Consider the following 17,086-nt stretch of genomic DNA (forward strand, 5'->3'; position numbering starts at 1 on the left):
ATTTAAAGAAATTGATTAGCATGTGTTCTAGGACAACTATTAAAAATCATAATTTAAAAAAAATTGTGCGAGGAGTTTATGTGAGACAGAAATGAAACATTGCTTTAAGATATAAATAGAGATAAATTAGTATTTTTTTTATTGATAAAGAGATAATTGAGAATAGTAAATATGCAGGTATGATCTCGGATGAAAAAATTCCTTTTTCAACATACTGAGGGCGTACCGGTGTTATGGTTTGAAATACTGGTGGAAAATACTGGGCGCCACCACGTGAGTGGGCACGTGGACCCGGCTTGAAACTCTAACACAGGGCGTTACGTGGCCCGTGTTCGGCGAGATATTAGCCCTCCTGATTTTAACTGCAACACCTGTTCCTAACCAAGCCCGCTCTCAGCGTCGGGCACGCTACTAATTAATCGCAGTGGGCTCTTACGGCATCCCACACGCCGCTGACCAGGTTAAGGACCCACGTGCCCCCCCCCCTCCCCCGATCACAGACACGTGACTCAATTAAGTTGGTTTTTATTTACTCACGTTACACGCCCTTACACAATCCTTCCTTGATACTGTTATAAAACGCCCGAGGCACGAATCGAATGAGGTGAGGAGGCGAACCACGCACGTGGTTGCCTCAAGGCAGACACGTCCGCTCTCGGCCGGCTGAAGGAGACTGGGGAGAGACAAGGGCTTGCGGATGGCAACATGGCGCCCTTCGCGCCGAACACAATTACCGTTAAACATCCTAGCTATTGCGTGCCCCGGGTTATTATGGAAAATAACATTAACTCTTTATAAAAATTAGCACATCACACCCATGACCAGACCGTCTGTAATTATTACTTATGTAGGTAAAAATAGTTAAAATCAAGTTGCATGTTAGTTCCGCCGTCGCCCACTAGGGAGCGTCCTTGTCCGTGCATGCACGTATTTTACTAAAAAACATCACAAATTAATTAAACAAAAGACACTCTCATACATAGCCGTCGTGACACTATTTTGGGGCGAAAAGAAAAGGGTTACAATAATTATTAATACATAAAGGGGTGCGGCGCACTGCAGCTAAGTGCCCTCTTGCTGGGCTACCAACACACGCGCACACGCACGCACAAGCGGGAGGTTTGAACAGAGATGGTGGTGTTTGGGCGGTGGCATATCGGGCTGAAAGGGGGCCGTAGGCCCGGACGTCATCAATACTGTAAATTATCCATTCACTCTCGGTTTTTTGGTGCCTTTGGGCGGTATATTCCCACAGTGCCTTTGATAATACCTCTTATGGGCTTCTGCCTTTTTTTTAATATGTTAAATCATGATCCCTATTTGAATAAAATGAAAGAACAAAAAAAAATACTCCAAGCATAAATTACATTTATTAAGCTAACACCTTAAGTCTATTTTTTTTTCTCATTTTCATCACACTTCACGTAAAAATGAATTATACTTATATAGTTAATTTCACAAATCAATAACTGTCATAAATAAGTACAAACAATTAAATTTTGTCAAAAACACTAAGTAGCATTGTCAAAAAATCGTGAAACATATTACTGGTGAAAAGGATTATTTTTTAAAATAATTTTTCCATTGAATTTGTTATGAATACATATTTTTAACAATTTATTAACTTGAGAATAGTATAAAATAAAACAACTTTGTTTTGAATGTACCATTTGTATTCAAGACACGTGCATATGGCACAAAATTATGTTGATAATCTTATTTTATTTGTACAATGTTCCCGAGTATGATTGAAATGGTTGGCCTGTATCATTAGCCTGCAGTAGCACGATTCAAATTGTTATATGCATGTTCATTTCAAATCTTGAAACACATTCATAATTATTGATAAAATTAAGCATGTCCATTGACATATCGAGCCAGCATAATTTGTGTTGCTGATTTCTAAACCATTACACAGGTTGGAAAATACCTGCCCATGTGACGAAAGTGCTCATTCATTGTCCACATTTGAAACCAATATCCACAGCACTGCAAAAGTTTGTGATGCAAAGTTGCTATGATCAGTTTGCAATCCTTGCAAAATCTGGCAGATGTTAGCAGTGAGCTGTTCTTTCAAAACATTGGAAACTTGCATCTGCAGTCAATATAACATAGAAATTCCTTCTTGGTAATTGTTAATAAGAGGAAGATGGCTAGAAGTTGTAGATAGCTTATCATTGCTTATAGTGTTTTGAGTAGCAGCTTCCCAACAATGCTAAATAAAACTCTTTAGCAGTATCTTTTACCCTGAGATTTTGTAGCTTGTCGAGACACTTCACAACTAAGCTCTTAAATTCATCTTTCATCTGATTTTTCTCAACATCTGAAACTAGTTTTGAAAGGACGGCAGATTTTTGTCTCTAAAAATCCCTCTGCTAACTAACATAAATTTATTCTTTTAAATTAACAACTTTGGATAGAGTTTATAACTTAGAGTAACTAGAACCCTCAAGTTCCAGGATGTTTTCTGTCAGTTTCTTGCCATGGTCCATGAGAAATTCAGCAGAACCCAGAATTATTGTAAGCTGGCAATCATTCCAAAGTTCAATAAATAGTCTGTCATGATACCACTCTTTTGTCCATATTGAAATTCTATTGTATCTATTGTTCATGAATTCTGAAATGTTTTCAACAGAATGGAACCAGAAATTCCACCTTGTCATAATCTGTGCTGGGAATATTTTAACATATTTTTCTTGTTTAGGAGGATAATTTATTTTTCCCAGATGTTTGAAGTATCTGTGATTTTGTTTTCTTGTATTCAGAAATACATGTTTGAAATTACTAACAACTGTGTTCAGCTCTGACAGAGAGGCTCCACAAATTTGTGATAAGATTTAGTTTGTGCACCCAGCACTAAACATGAAGCATTTAAATACATACAACCTCTAAAGAGAGTACATGTTAAGTCATATAAAATGCAGATTCGCTCACAACAGCAATTATATTTTCAAACTTGATGTTGAGTTGTGCAACAATTGATGTGAATTTGCACTGGTGCATTCTGTGACTATTGCGCAGTCCAGTTCATTTACACCACCACAAACAATGTTTGGTCAGTCGCAGTGGCGTAGCCAGAATTTGTGTATGGGGGATGTTAGGAAGCATTGCCTCCCCTCTTCCCCCCCGTATTAAAGGGGGGGGGGGGGGTCCGGGGGTCCTCCCCCGGGGAAATTTGGATTTTAAGGTGTAAAATAGTGCTATTTTAGCAGTTTTCGTTACTTAAAATTAAATATTGTAATGGTAAAAATTGTATTAATTTAAAAATGAAATTAGTTTGAGTGATGAATTAAAATTAATTAAATATTTGGTGCTAAGGGGGGGGGGGGGGGGGGTTGAATTCCCTATAACCCCCCCTGGCTACGCCCCTGGGTCAGTGGTACTAGTTAGTAAGAACACTCATTAAAATAATGAAAATGCATTGTCCCTGTATGGTTATCCATAACTTTCTTCACTGTGTCTGAACTGGCCTTACAAATTCTTGGTAGATAAACTGAGGGCTGATCGCGCATTGCCGGTGATTTCGAGATGTTAACTATGGGCGCCACCACGTGGAAGGGCACGTGGACCCGGCGGAGTCTCTCACTCAGGGCGTGACGTAGCCCAAGTGGGGACGAGTTACCAGCCCTTTCTATCCTAGCTACCCAGACCTGGCCCGCTCTAGGCGTCGGGCACGCCACACTCCTAGACTCACTCACCACGTGATTAAATAAGTACTCACTTTATATTTATTCTCCAGATTTAATTTCACTAACACGTCTCTCTACACGCCCGTTACACGTTACACATTACACGGTTAAAAAGCCTGAGGCACGAATCGGTTTAGGTGAGGGCATGGTCCACACACGTGGCCATGCTACAAAATTTACTTATTACACGATTGCTGAAAACTCGACTGAGACAATTAATTAATTAAACAGCCCGCTGGCCGAGAGCTGCCCCGAGGATGACGAGCGAAAGAGATTCAGAAATACTTAACGAGACAGAATTACTTGGTCAGTGCAGAACAAAGGTTGAAGTCCCCGGGGTGCTGGCGCGTCTGCTCTCGGTCAGTGATGAAGATGGACTGGGCTGAGCTCATCGCTCGCAGGTGGCAACATGGCGCCCTTCGCGCCAACACAATTACCGTTACTATATTCTACGATTCCGTGCCCCGGCGAAAGTTGAGTAAATTACAGATAAACATTAAAAATATATAAAAATTACTGACAATGGAAAGTTCGTTACTATTTACTTATTTAATGACAATTTATGTAAAAGCATTCCTACCCTCGTCCAAGTCCGTGCCTGTTCGGGTCCGCCCGGGCAACGTCTATAGTTATTTAAGGTAACCTATTTAAATTAAAGAAAACACAAGTAAATTACACAGCACTGGGGCGAAGATGGATGAAAACAACAAAAAGGCTTACAATTAATATTAACATAGCAATTTTAGGGATCACCGCACTGCTTCTAAGCGCCCTCTTGTGGTAGTTCGTGGCGCGCAATTCAAACACACGACTACGTACATGGCGGTACAAATGCCGGGGAAGGGGAGAGGAATGTTGAGGAAACGGAGACTGACTAGGCTCATGGGGCGTAGCCCCGGCTGACGTCAATTGCCCCCCCCTCGAATAGCCGGTCATGTCGACGTTTCCGCTGGGTCGCCTGTGGGCGTGGTCGCCCCCTTATCAACAACAGCTGTGCTTCCTCGCGATCCCTCGGGGTCGTAGCGTGTATCGCGGAGCCGGAACTGGGTCTTGTGACGCCCGGTCTCCCCTCTCTTCCCGCGGTGTTTCGTCTTCCTGCGGTTCGGTTACTGTCACCCTGAACGTGGAGTCTGCCAACGAGTAATGCAGCGGCCATAATGGCTCGTCCGGCGAACCCGGCCTACTCTCTACTTCCTCCGGCCACCTTATCAGTGGTTGGGATGTCGACTGGCCCTCCGTCACTCCGGGCGTGTCCCTGAGAAATCCCCTGAAAGGCGAGACGTCACTCCCCGAGTCTTCGAACAGCCGCCTCGGCCGGACATCTGTGACTGCGAGGGGCGTCGCCTGTCCCGCCCCCAGGTCCGGGAAGCCTCTGAACCCGCCCCCGTCTGTTGGGGTGGACGTGACCAGCTGTGCGGCCGCCCTCCCGTCTGTCTCGTCCGCCGCCTCCGTCTCTCTCTGCCGCGTCCCTGCTCCGTCACGTCTCGTTCCCGTCTCTTCCGCCCCGCCCGCCGCCTCCGTCTCTTCCTGCCCCGTCTCCGCCTCGTCCGCCGCCTCCGTCTCTTCCTGCCGCGTCCCTGCTCCGTCACGTCTCGTTTCCGTCTCTTCCGCCCCGTCCGCCGCCTCCGTCTCTTCCTGCCCCGTCTCCGCCTCGTCCGCCGCCTCCGTCTCTTCCTGCCCCGTCTCCGCCTCGTCCGCCGCCTCCGTCTCTTCCTGTGCCAAGCGCACATCGTCCCGGTGATATTTCGCGGCCCGGCCTGAGGGTAACTTTATCACGACCGCCGTGGGCCCCGCCTTGACCACCGCCACCGGGCCAAACCACTTTGGCGCCAGGCCGGCGCAGAAGTTGCGTCGGCCGGAGGAGAGGGGGTGGAGCCTCGCGTAAACCAGCTGGCCTGGTTTCAGTTCAGGAGGCGGGCGGGTCGTCTCGGGTGTGCGTTGTGCTTGGTAAGCTGCCTGGTTACGTCGCGCCCTATCGTGCGTCTCGGCCAATCGCCTCAGGCGTCCTTCGGGGCTCTCTACGTCCGGGTCCGTTTGTTGTTGCCGCACGTGATATTCCCCGGGGAGGGTGAGGTTCCGCCCCTGGACCATGGTGGCTGGTGTTTCGCCGGTTGCCGCGTTCACCCGTCGCCGGATGCAGTACAGAACGTCCGGGATGTGCGTGTCCCATTGGGCGTGGTCATCCGCGAGCCTCAACCGCAGTTGAACCTTCACCTCTTGGTTGCGTCGTTCCGTGGGGTTCGCGCGGGGGTGGTACACGGGGGTGGTGTGTAGGATTACCCGCCATTTTCTCCCCAGCTGCGCCCACCGGCGCCCGACAAATTGGGTGGCATTGTCCGACAACAGGACCCGGGGGTACCCCCACCTAGGAAAAAACTCCGTTTCCAGGCTGCGTGCAATGGTGCCGGCGCGGATGTTCGCCAGGGGGTAGGCCTCCACCCAACGCGTGTAGCAGTCTGTCACCACCAACAAAAATCTTTTCCCTCGGGGCGTGCGGGGATATGGTCCCATTAGGTCTATGGCGACTGTATGGAATGGCTCGGTGGGCTGCCTGGGTACCTGCTGGGCTGTCCCGTCGGTGCGGCGCGCCTTGTGCCTCTGGCAATGTTTACATCTCCTCACGCAGTCCCGTACAAACTTGTTTACCCCTGGCCAGTAGAACTGTTCCCGCAGATCGCGTCGCGTCTGGTCTGCGCCGGGGTGTCCGGCTAGCCTGTTCACGTGATACATGTCAAACACCTCCCGGCGGTTGGCGGCTGGCGCGAACGTCCGCCATTGGCCAGCTGTCCCCTTAGGTCGCGCCTGCAGTGTCCCGTCCAATACACGGTAGCCTTCACATTCTCCGCTCCCGCAACGGCGCACGATCTCCTGTGTGTCTGTGTCCGTGAGTTGGGCCGCTCGCACGTAGGCGTCTAAGTCATCAAGCTCCGCGCCTGGCGGTAATGTCGGTGTGACGTTAAGGTTTAGGGCACACAATGCGGCTTGGGTTGTCGGGGTGCGCGGGGTCCTGGGTATGCGCCCGCTGGGTGGTGGCAAAAGCTCCTCCCACTCCGCATCGTCACAGGCTGTGACGGTGACGTCCGGATCTCGCGACAGCTCGTCCGCTAGTTCGTTCTGTTTTCCCGGTACATGCTCGACTTCGAAATCTAAGGCCTGTAGAAGCATGGCCCAACGCGTCAGCTTCGAACGTCGCCCCTGCATCGTGGCCAGCCATTTGAGACATTGGCTGTCAGTTCTCAGTACGAATTTCTGCCCCTCCAGGTGTGGGCGGTAGCGTCTGAGGGCCCAAACTACGCCTAGACACTCACGCTCGTTCACGCTATACCGCTGCTCGACGTCGCCGAACTTGGCGCTTGCATATTCAATCACCCGAGGCTCGCCGTCGTCGCCGAGTTGTAACAGGATGGCCCCGATGCCCTTCTCGCTCGCGTCTGTTTGTACGATCAGGGGTCTGCCTGGGTCCAGCCGCGCGAGTAAGTGGCACTGTTGAAATCTGCGTTTTAGCTCGTCAAAAGCGTTCTGGGCTTCCACGGTCCACCTGAACGGACGTTTGGGTGACAGCTGTTCTGTCATCGGCGCCGCTACTACCGAGAACTCTGGGACGAAGGCTCGCAGCCAGTTAGCTAGCCCCAAGAACTTTTGCAGTTGCTTGCGCGTGCGTGGGGGCTCCTTGTTGATAATTACACTCAGCTGTTTTTCCGTGGGTCGGTTTCCGTCCGCGTTAACCACTAAGCCCAGGAAATCTAGTTCTGTGGTCCCCAGGTGGCATTTTTCGCGATTGCATGTCAGACCATGGCTCGCCAGGCGTTCCAAGACTAATGCTAAATGATGCGCATGTTCTTCCCACGTCTGAGACCAAACAATTATGTCGTCCAGATACGCGGCCGCAAACTTGCCCGAGTAGTTGTCTAAGACCCGTGTCATCATCCCTTGGAAGGTAGCGGGGGCGTCCTGTAGGCCGAATGGCATCGCGCAAAACTGAAATCTCCGCCCGTCTGGGGCTGTGAACGCCGTCTTGGGTCGGTCCGCCGGACGTATCGGCACCTGCCAATACCCAGATTTTAGGTCGAGGGAAGAAAATATCTTGGCGTTACCCAGGCCTGAAAGTGTGTCGGCCATGTTCAGCAGGGGGGGTGGGGCATTAATTGTCACTCTATTGATAGGTTTGAAATTGACACAGAAGCGTAGTTTCCCGTCTTTTTTTTCTGCCAACACGACCTGGAAATTATACGGACTTTCGCTAGGCTCAATTATCCCGTCATGCAACATGTCCTGAACCTGGTCTAGGATGGTCTGTTTACCAACGTGGCCGTAGCTACCGGGTGGGATAAACATTGGCTCGTGAGGATGGGTCGGGATGGCATGCTCAGCTATGGTGGTACGTTTCAGCGGGTCCGCGGACGCAAACACATTACACTGATGATCGAGGACCTGCTGGATGGTAGCACGAAACTCGGGGGGAACTCCGTGCTGGAACTCGTCGAGACTGACCTGGTTTACTGCTGGTGGAGTAGGCTTACCCAGCCCGTGGATGGTCCGCCGCCCCTGGGTGCCGACGTGGACGCAGCCGGCCCGGATGTCGATGGCTGCGTGCTGCTCGTAGAGCCAGGGTAGCCCCAGAATGACGTCATCACGTAACTGCTCCACCACCAGCGCCGTCGTGACGGACCGTTGGTCCCGCACGTCCACCTCCAGCGTCGCGACGCCCTGGGTGTAGCAGGCGTCCCCCGTGGTAGCCAGCTGGAGTTGGCCCGGGTGGTACTCGAAGTTGTCACGGCCAATCACGCGTGCCGCCACACAGTTGTGGCTGGCGGCGGTGTCAACAAGCGCGTGGACTGCGCGCCCGTTGACAACCACCGGAATGCGCAACAGGTCGGCCTCCGCCGCTCCCACGTGACCCAGGAGAGGCCCCGCCGCCGTAGGTCTGTTGTTGTTAGGTGAGGCGGGGGAGGTGGGCTGTCTTAGCGCGCCGCCCCCTTGCCGTCCGTTTCCCGACGGCTGCTGCGCCGCGAAGTCAGGCCGGAACTTGTTCCTCACCGGGCAGTTCTCGTGCCAATGGAACGTGCCTGGTGGACACGTGTGGCACTGAGGTGGTGGGCTGCCGCCGGTAGTCCGTCTCCGCCATGTCAGCTGCGCGTGGCCGCTCGGTCCGGGTTCGTCGCGCCTAGCTTGGTCTCGGGTGGGCGCCGTGTAGGGCACCAGCGCCTTGGTGTCGGCGGGCGTCGTGTCTTCCTGCTTGGTGCTCAGGGTGGCGTGGATCCTGGTCGGTCTGACAGCTCGTAGGTCCTGCTCTAAGACGCGCGCCTGTTGGACGAACTCCTCTGCCGGACGCCGCGTCATCGGGCGTAAATACGGGCGAAATTCCGGGCGCATCAGCTCAACTACCCGCTCCAGCACTCCGGTAGGTTCTTCTCCGGGAAACAGCCGCTTGTACAGACGTATTTTTTTCATGATAAACGCCTCCGCCGCCTCCGTCGCGCCTTGCTCGAGACAATACAGCTCCGTCCGCACTCTCATCTCTGTCTTCACGTCCGCGAATCTGGCCTCGAACAATCTCGCGAACTCGGTCCACGGCATGTCATACTCCTGGACGATCTGCCACCACGTCTTGGCGTCGCCTTTGAGCGCGGTGCTCACCCTGTTCGCCCACTCACACTCCGGCACTCCGTAGCGATTCAGGCGTTCCCGACACGCGTGTACAAATCTCCGCGGATCGTCGCTGGTTCTGCCCGCAAATTCCGGTAGCTCCACGTGTCCTATGAGAGGTACCCTGCTCCGTGGTGTGTCGGCGGCGTCTCTCACCGGGCTGCGGCCTGACGGGCCCGCTATTCTCACGTGGTGGCACCACTGGCACGTGTACCACCCGTCTTGAAAGGAGATTATTTCGGACTTCGCGAGACACGCCGTGTGCTTGAACGCGCGACAGTTCCGGCACCAGCCTCCCTCCCGCGTCTTGCCCTCACACTCCGCATCCGTGCACTTCCCGTGTCCCGCCTCAAACTGATCCGCCCGTTCTGCCTGCTCGTGGTTCGGCTGCGCTTCATACTGTCCTACGCACACGCACGTGTCCGTCCACGAAGAAATCGCCGTCCCGCTCACCTGGCGCGGTCGCGCGCACATAACACAATATAAGCTATTCTTTTGAAACAACTCACTTGCCTTAATCGCGCCCGGATTTTTGTCAAGTCCGTGGTTGTCCGACATGGTCGTGTGGTGGTGAGGCCGGTCGATTGCCCCTCTTCCCTTCGCTACGCGACGCGACGCGGATGGCGGTACACACACACACTGACCTGGCCCGGCTGCTGTTGTCGCGAGGAATGCGGCCACCTGGCTGCTCGCAGCGAATTCCTGGAAGCGCGCGCCCGGCTGGTCACGTGGCCGGCGCGCCAGAGTCCCGCTATACGCTCCGCGCGAACAATAGTTCCAGCGCGAACTTTAGTTCCGCGCGCTCCGCGTAACAACCGCCTATCTCACACGCTCGTACAGGTCTGGTTTTCGCGGAAGATGTAACTCGCCCCACGCTCTTGGGCGCCATTTGAGGGCTGATCGCGCATTGCCGGTGATTTCGAGATGTTAACTATGGGCGCCACCACGTGGAAGGGCACGTGGACCCGGCGGAGTCTCTCACTCAGGGCGTGACGTAGCCCAAGTGGGGACGAGTTACCAGCCCTTTCTATCCTAGCTACCCAGACCTGGCCCGCTCTAGGCGTCGGGCACGCCACACTCCTAGACTCACTCACCACGTGATTAAATAAGTACTCACTTTATATTTATTCTCCAGATTTAATTTCACTAACACGTCTCTCTACACGCCCGTTACACGTTACACATTACACGGTTAAAAAGCCTGAGGCACGAATCGGTTTAGGTGAGGGCATGGTCCACACACGTGGCCATGCTACAAAATTTACTTATTACACGATTGCTGAAAACTCGACTGAGACAATTAATTAATTAAACAGCCCGCTGGCCGAGAGCTGCCCCGAGGATGACGAGCGAAAGAGATTCAGAAATACTTAACGAGACAGAATTACTTGGTCAGTGCAGAACAAAGGTTGAAGTCCCCGGGGTGCTGGCGCGTCTGCTCTCGGTCAGTGATGAAGATGGACTGGGCTGAGCTCATCGCTCGCAGGTGGCAACATGGCGCCCTTCGCGCCAACACAATTACCGTTACTATATTCTACGATTCCGTGCCCCGGCGAAAGTTGAGTAAATTACAGATAAACATTAAAAATATATAAAAATTACTGACAATGGAAAGTTCGTTACTATTTACTTATTTAATGACAATTTATGTAAAAGCATTCCTACCCTCGTCCAAGTCCGTGCCTGTTCGGGTCCGCCCGGGCAACGTCTATAGTTATTTAAGGTAACCTATTTAAATTAAAGAAAACACAAGTAAATTACACAGCACTGGGGCGAAGATGGATGAAAACAACAAAAAGGCTTACAATTAATATTAACATAGCAATTTTAGGGATCACCGCACTGCTTCTAAGCGCCCTCTTGTGGTAGTTCGTGGCGCGCAATTCAAACACACGACTACGTACATGGCGGTACAAATGCCGGGGAAGGGGAGAGGAATGTTGAGGAAACGGAGACTGACTAGGCTCATGGGGCGTAGCCCCGGCTGACGTCAAAACATCAGAACATCTCATAATACCTGAGTATTTGTAATATCTCCAGCACCTGCAATCAGAAATAAATTTTATCTTGCCAACAATGGACAGTCGTTATCTCCTTTTTCTGGTGGTATGTAACATCTATCACGTTCGTAAAGTCCACAATGAATTCTTGTTTATTTTCCCTGCTGCTCTGCCCGCGATCAATTGCACTAATAATGCTATAGGTCACAGGTAGGTGTGTGTTTATTTTTATAATCTGTTGTTTCTTAATGAATGTGCTATTATTTTAAAATGGTAAAAGGATAGAAATTGAAAGTTAAAGTAAGAATAAATTTGACCAATTCACTTAATAGTACAATGATTAAAGTTGAATGAACAGGGAACGAGATAAAGCAAAAGTTCTTTCATACTACACATTTCCAACTTTAGAAGTCATTGATGTACAAACACAAATGATGCCTCAATGAAACTTGTGGAAACTAATTTTTTTTACTGCTGAATTTTCTAATATATGATTAAAACCTTTTTATTTACTCTGCACAGGAATTGAAATCTCTTACTTGAAGTAAATAAAATGTAAAATTTTATGTTTTACAGTAGTTAACCCAATGAGTCACGGCTACCTACACTAAGACCAAGAGTTGACATCTATGTTATCAGTCGGGGTCAAGCACTGGTAACACTGGGTGTGATTTTTTTTTTGAGAGGGGGGGGGATATATATATCCCAACATCTCTCCCCCCCCCTCACACATTTACAAAATAATACTAAAATAATTATTACCAAAAAATTAAAATAATTTGAGAGCAAACACTGGGAAAAGTAATTCCCCCCCTCCCCTAAACCAAAATGAAATTTTGCGTACACTCAAAGCCAAATAAATCAGTCGAGTCGGAGCTCGTCATCTGGCTGCACGCACGTAGAGCATCAATGATAGTCGAATCTGAACCTTCTTGACGCACGGGTAAGAATCTTAAGACTCCGCGTTCAAGTCACTCCCCAAAATGTCGGCGGGTTCTCCGTACCCTTGTCCACAGCGTCTAGGACCTCATTGTTGAATCAAGGAGGCATATGCCAGTTATGTTCTGTTAAAATTCAAAACACTATAGAAGATTGCAAGGCTGAGATCCTATTCAGTCAAGTTACTGCCTGGTTAACATGAAAAACTGGCTGACATCACTAATTAATTGGTTCATCTCTTTTCAGCTTGTGACTCCCTGGCAAAATGAATATAGCCTAAAGACTAACGATAAATGTCATTTATACAAGCAAGTATTTAAAGTCATAAAATAAAAAGACTAGACAACAGGTGCTATTATCTATCTACTGCTGAAATAGCTATTCCTTATTTCCGACTTCTTGGTAGAATGAAAAAGAAATGGCTAGATAAATGTGGTTTTATTTGGTAAGTCCTGCCATCTGTTGAGCATTTTTAAATTAATTAATACCTCTTACATGATTCTGACTCCCTGGTAGAATGAAAAAAGAAATGGCTGGATAAATGCGGTTTTATTTGGTAAGTGCTGCCATCTGTTGAGCATTTCAAAATTATAATACACCTCTTCCTTGTTTCTGACTCCCTGGTAGAATAAGAAGGAAACGGCTGAATAAATGCGGTGTTTTGGGCAAGTGCTGCCATCTATTGAGCATTTTTGAAATTATAATAAACCTCTTCCTTGTTTCTGACTCCCTGGTAGAATGAAAAAGAAATGGCTGGATAAATGCGGTTTTATTTGGCAAGTGCTGCCATCTGTTGAACATTTATAAATTAATTAATACCTCTTCCTTGTTTCTGACTCCCTGGTAGAATAAGAAGGAAATGGCTGAATAAATGCGGTGTTTTGGGCAAGTGCTGCCATCTATTGAGCATTTTTAAAATTATAATACACATCTGCCTTGTTTCTGACTCCCTGGTAGATCAAAAAAGAAATGGCCGGATAAAAACAGAACAAGTGGACGAAGAAAAAAGTATAAATGGCCTCTGGTGAAGTTTTTATTTGTAGGTAGTTACTGGAGAGAACAAATAATACAAACTTCAAACACAATGAAACTGTAAAAACATGTCAATTGCAATTCCTCCGGCTTGCGTGGTGTGGACCAGGGCACCAGTTGACCTGGTGTAGAAGTAGTCTCGGCAATCAATTTGAAATGGCCTTAAAGTAACTTACAGACGGCGGATGTTAACAGTTCAGTAATGCAAGCGGTGACGTCTTCGAGGTTTGGCGGCTGCTTCCTACACCGTATGGTGTTCGAGATAGACTGGAGAGTGGTCAAGGTCAGGAGCGCAACAACAGAGGGGGGGCAAGGGTATTTTGCCCCCCCTCTGAAACCTTGAAGTGGGGGCAAACGGGGGCAAAGAAAGTGCTGTGTAATCAATTTTTAGATAATAAAACTGCTTAAATAGCACCATTTTCCACCTTGAAATACAAATTTTCCCGGGGGAGGACCCCCGGACCCCCTGCTTCAATAGGGGGGATCGATGATTCTTTATAAAAAGGTATATTGCCCCCCCTTTGAAAATTTAGTTGTTGCGCCCCTGGTCAAGGTGTAATGGCGCAATGAAGCAGCGGAGTTACCATTAGATATTGTGTAGCGTGGAGGAACAGACTAATTCAATGCAACATTTATAGTAATTTACTATTAATCAATAAGTAATTATATTACTTATGATTTCACTTTTTTATTACTTAAGTACAAATATAAACTGCTCGCAAGATGGTGTGTTCTGGGAGCGAAACATGGTGTGGCTCCGTACTTATGGCATACCTGTATACTCATACACTTGGGGGATTGAAATAATTAATATAAAAAGTATAAATTAATGGAATTACATAATTAGGGGTGCGTGGCACTAAGCAAGCTTCTTGTGGGGCAGTCCAACATACATGCTCATACACACGCACACGCTGACAGGAGATTTTAAATAGAGAATGGTGATAGGAGAGGGTAAGGGGTGGTGGCATCAGGCTTTGTGGGGGCAGAGCCCCGGACGATGCCACCTAGTAGGATGAAAATGAAATGGGTGCAAGTAATTCAAATCTGACACACTAACTACCTCTTGTACATTTATTTATAACAGCCTGATCTAATGGAATGCATTGTTTTTAGGTAGGTGCTGAGTTATTTCTGCATTATTGTATGAACTTGCTTCAACTCGTTGGGGGCTTTGCCCCCAAACCCCCACATAGGGTCTGAAGCTGTATATTTAGTGTGTATTTTACATACCAATTTTACTAAATAAAAATTAATTTATTACACATTTATATGACACATAGTCTATACATCACAGATAACTTCAAACTGCCTTAAATATGCTCAATTTGATGAAGAAATTTAGAAATTTTCCCCTTGATCTAAGATTGGCTGTAACTAAGGTATTATCAACATAATTATAATATCACATGACCAAAATTTTTTATCACGCCAATTCAATCAGTGTTTTCACATGTGCTACCATTCGTCCACAACAGACCCGGAAGAAAGGTCTGAATCAACTTCAAAAAAGGAGTTTTAAGATCTTAGCCTCCCAAACAATCACATGAGTTTTGATCCATTTTTATAATTTTTATACAATACAATCCCTTGCTATTAGTAATCCTCATTCGCAAAATTTAAACATTTCAACATTGGTAAATTCCACAAATTAGAGTTTATGGAAAATAGCAATTATAAAAAATGTACTTTAAAGCATTTAAGTTCTACAACATTTATTAGCATTTATAAAATTTTCAAGCATATCAGATGCTTCGCTGTATTTTTATGTTTCTGAGATTTGTTTTTTTTCCCAGCAAATAATTTGAAACAGGTTTACAGTATTTTTAATGTAGCTAACATAATGCTTACAAAAAAATACGCAGCTTAAATAGGAATTCCCTAATTTTTTTTTCCTGCACAGCACATTTATTAAGATTTTTAAACATTAACCTGGATTCATGTTTATTGTACTACAGGTAAGAAATTAAACTTATTTTGTCATAGACAAGTTCAGCAAAGTGGACACTTTGATCTCTAGATGCATGGTTGTTCTATTTAAATTATTGAATGATGGTAGGTGTGTTTCCATTATTATTGGTTTTCACACGTAAGAGGTTTCGAGAAGAATTTTATCACAAATAAATTGTTATAGCACTATCCTTGAAAAGCTAACTAACATGCTTGAAATAACAATTTTAGTGTCTAAATGGACCAATTGCATGACAAAGTTTGTGTTAAGGCCCTAAATAGTTTTGAGAATTCTGGTGTAAAAGTTATTTCCTGGAATGGAGACTAATAAAAAAAAAAGAACACCCAAAAATGTTATGTTTTACAGTTATAGGTAATTCTTTGATTGGGTAACCCACGTGTTTTAACTCCTTTCTCTGTGTGTGTGCACAGACATTAAATATGAGTGACAGAGTGACCAAGTAGAAACAAAAAATAGCTAGTAATATGTTTTTTAGCCTCATTTATAGAGTACTACTGTCCTAAAAAAAAACACAGTTTAAGTATTTTTAATGTCACTAACTTAAACTAACCTACCATTTAACACAATTTACAGCATTTGAAATGTAGCTAACTTAACTGTTCAAAAATGTGAACTATTGGTAAACTTTAAATATCACAATGTTGTTTAGCAGTTATCAAACAGAATCAGAGGAACTCAAAAACACCACTGGGTGTGAAAGGGAAATGTTTTATAAATCATATGTAGACAATGACATTTTTCAACTAAATGTAAATTTCACCTGAAAAATTCCTTCACTCAGCTATAAAATAAGCTGCTGTAACATTTTATAGACACACACTTTCCAAACACAGTTGTATAATGAAAAAAAAATAATAATAATAATCTGCCAAATTCTTTCTATTATGTCCATGAATATTTGTGTTATGTAATACGTTTAATAAATATACAAATGTAATCGTAAATTTAGTGGTCAGTATATATTCTCTCTCTTTTAACCTGACTACGAAAGGTGTTTTTGTTTCTAGCAGTCTATGTATGTTTGTATTTACATATGTTCCACCGCAGTGCCTAAACTACTCATCCAATTTTGATGAATGAGGTGTCAATTGATTCGTTATTATGGTCCGGGTGACATAGGCTACATTTTATACGAACAAAATCAATATTACGGATGATACATTCAAAAAAGTAGGGGGTCTCTGAAATTTTTTGATGTTAAACATATATCAGCTTCTTGGTTGTAAGACAGATGCGTATACCGTGACGGCAAATGTCATGACAATCTCTAATGCCCACCATTAAAGTCTAAAGAACATTCGTGGGCATGTTACAATTTTTAAATAAATAAAAAAACACCTCCGATCTCTACTACCTTGATCATTTGAGGTTAGAAATTTGTATACCGATGTCAACAAGCAGTTCATTTTCTGCGCATGTGGAAATATATACACCCACGTGTTTTAACTCCTTTCCCTGTGTGTGTGCACAGACATTAAATATGAGTGACAGAGTGACCAAGTAGAAACAAAAAAATAGCTAGTAATGTTTTTTAGCCTCATTTATAGAGTGCGCATGTTATGTACCTAATATTGTAAATAGTTATTTTTCACCTACCTACTATTTTGTTTGATTTATTTTCCTATTCTTGGTATTCTTTCTAGAAACTTACAGCTTTTTTTGTGATTTGACTGTCACTTGTTTCGAGCACCAAACATTAATTTCTCATTACGTTATTTTTTTATTTAGTGACGTATCTAGCAAACTCCTAATTAAATATTTGTATATATTTTCTTGATGTACATTCATGTGAAATCAAATTTTATATA

This window comes from Bacillus rossius, chromosome 11, assembly GCF_032445375.1.
Source record: "Bacillus rossius redtenbacheri isolate Brsri chromosome 11, Brsri_v3, whole genome shotgun sequence".
Classification (NCBI taxonomy): Eukaryota; Metazoa; Arthropoda; class Insecta; order Phasmatodea; family Bacillidae; genus Bacillus; species Bacillus rossius.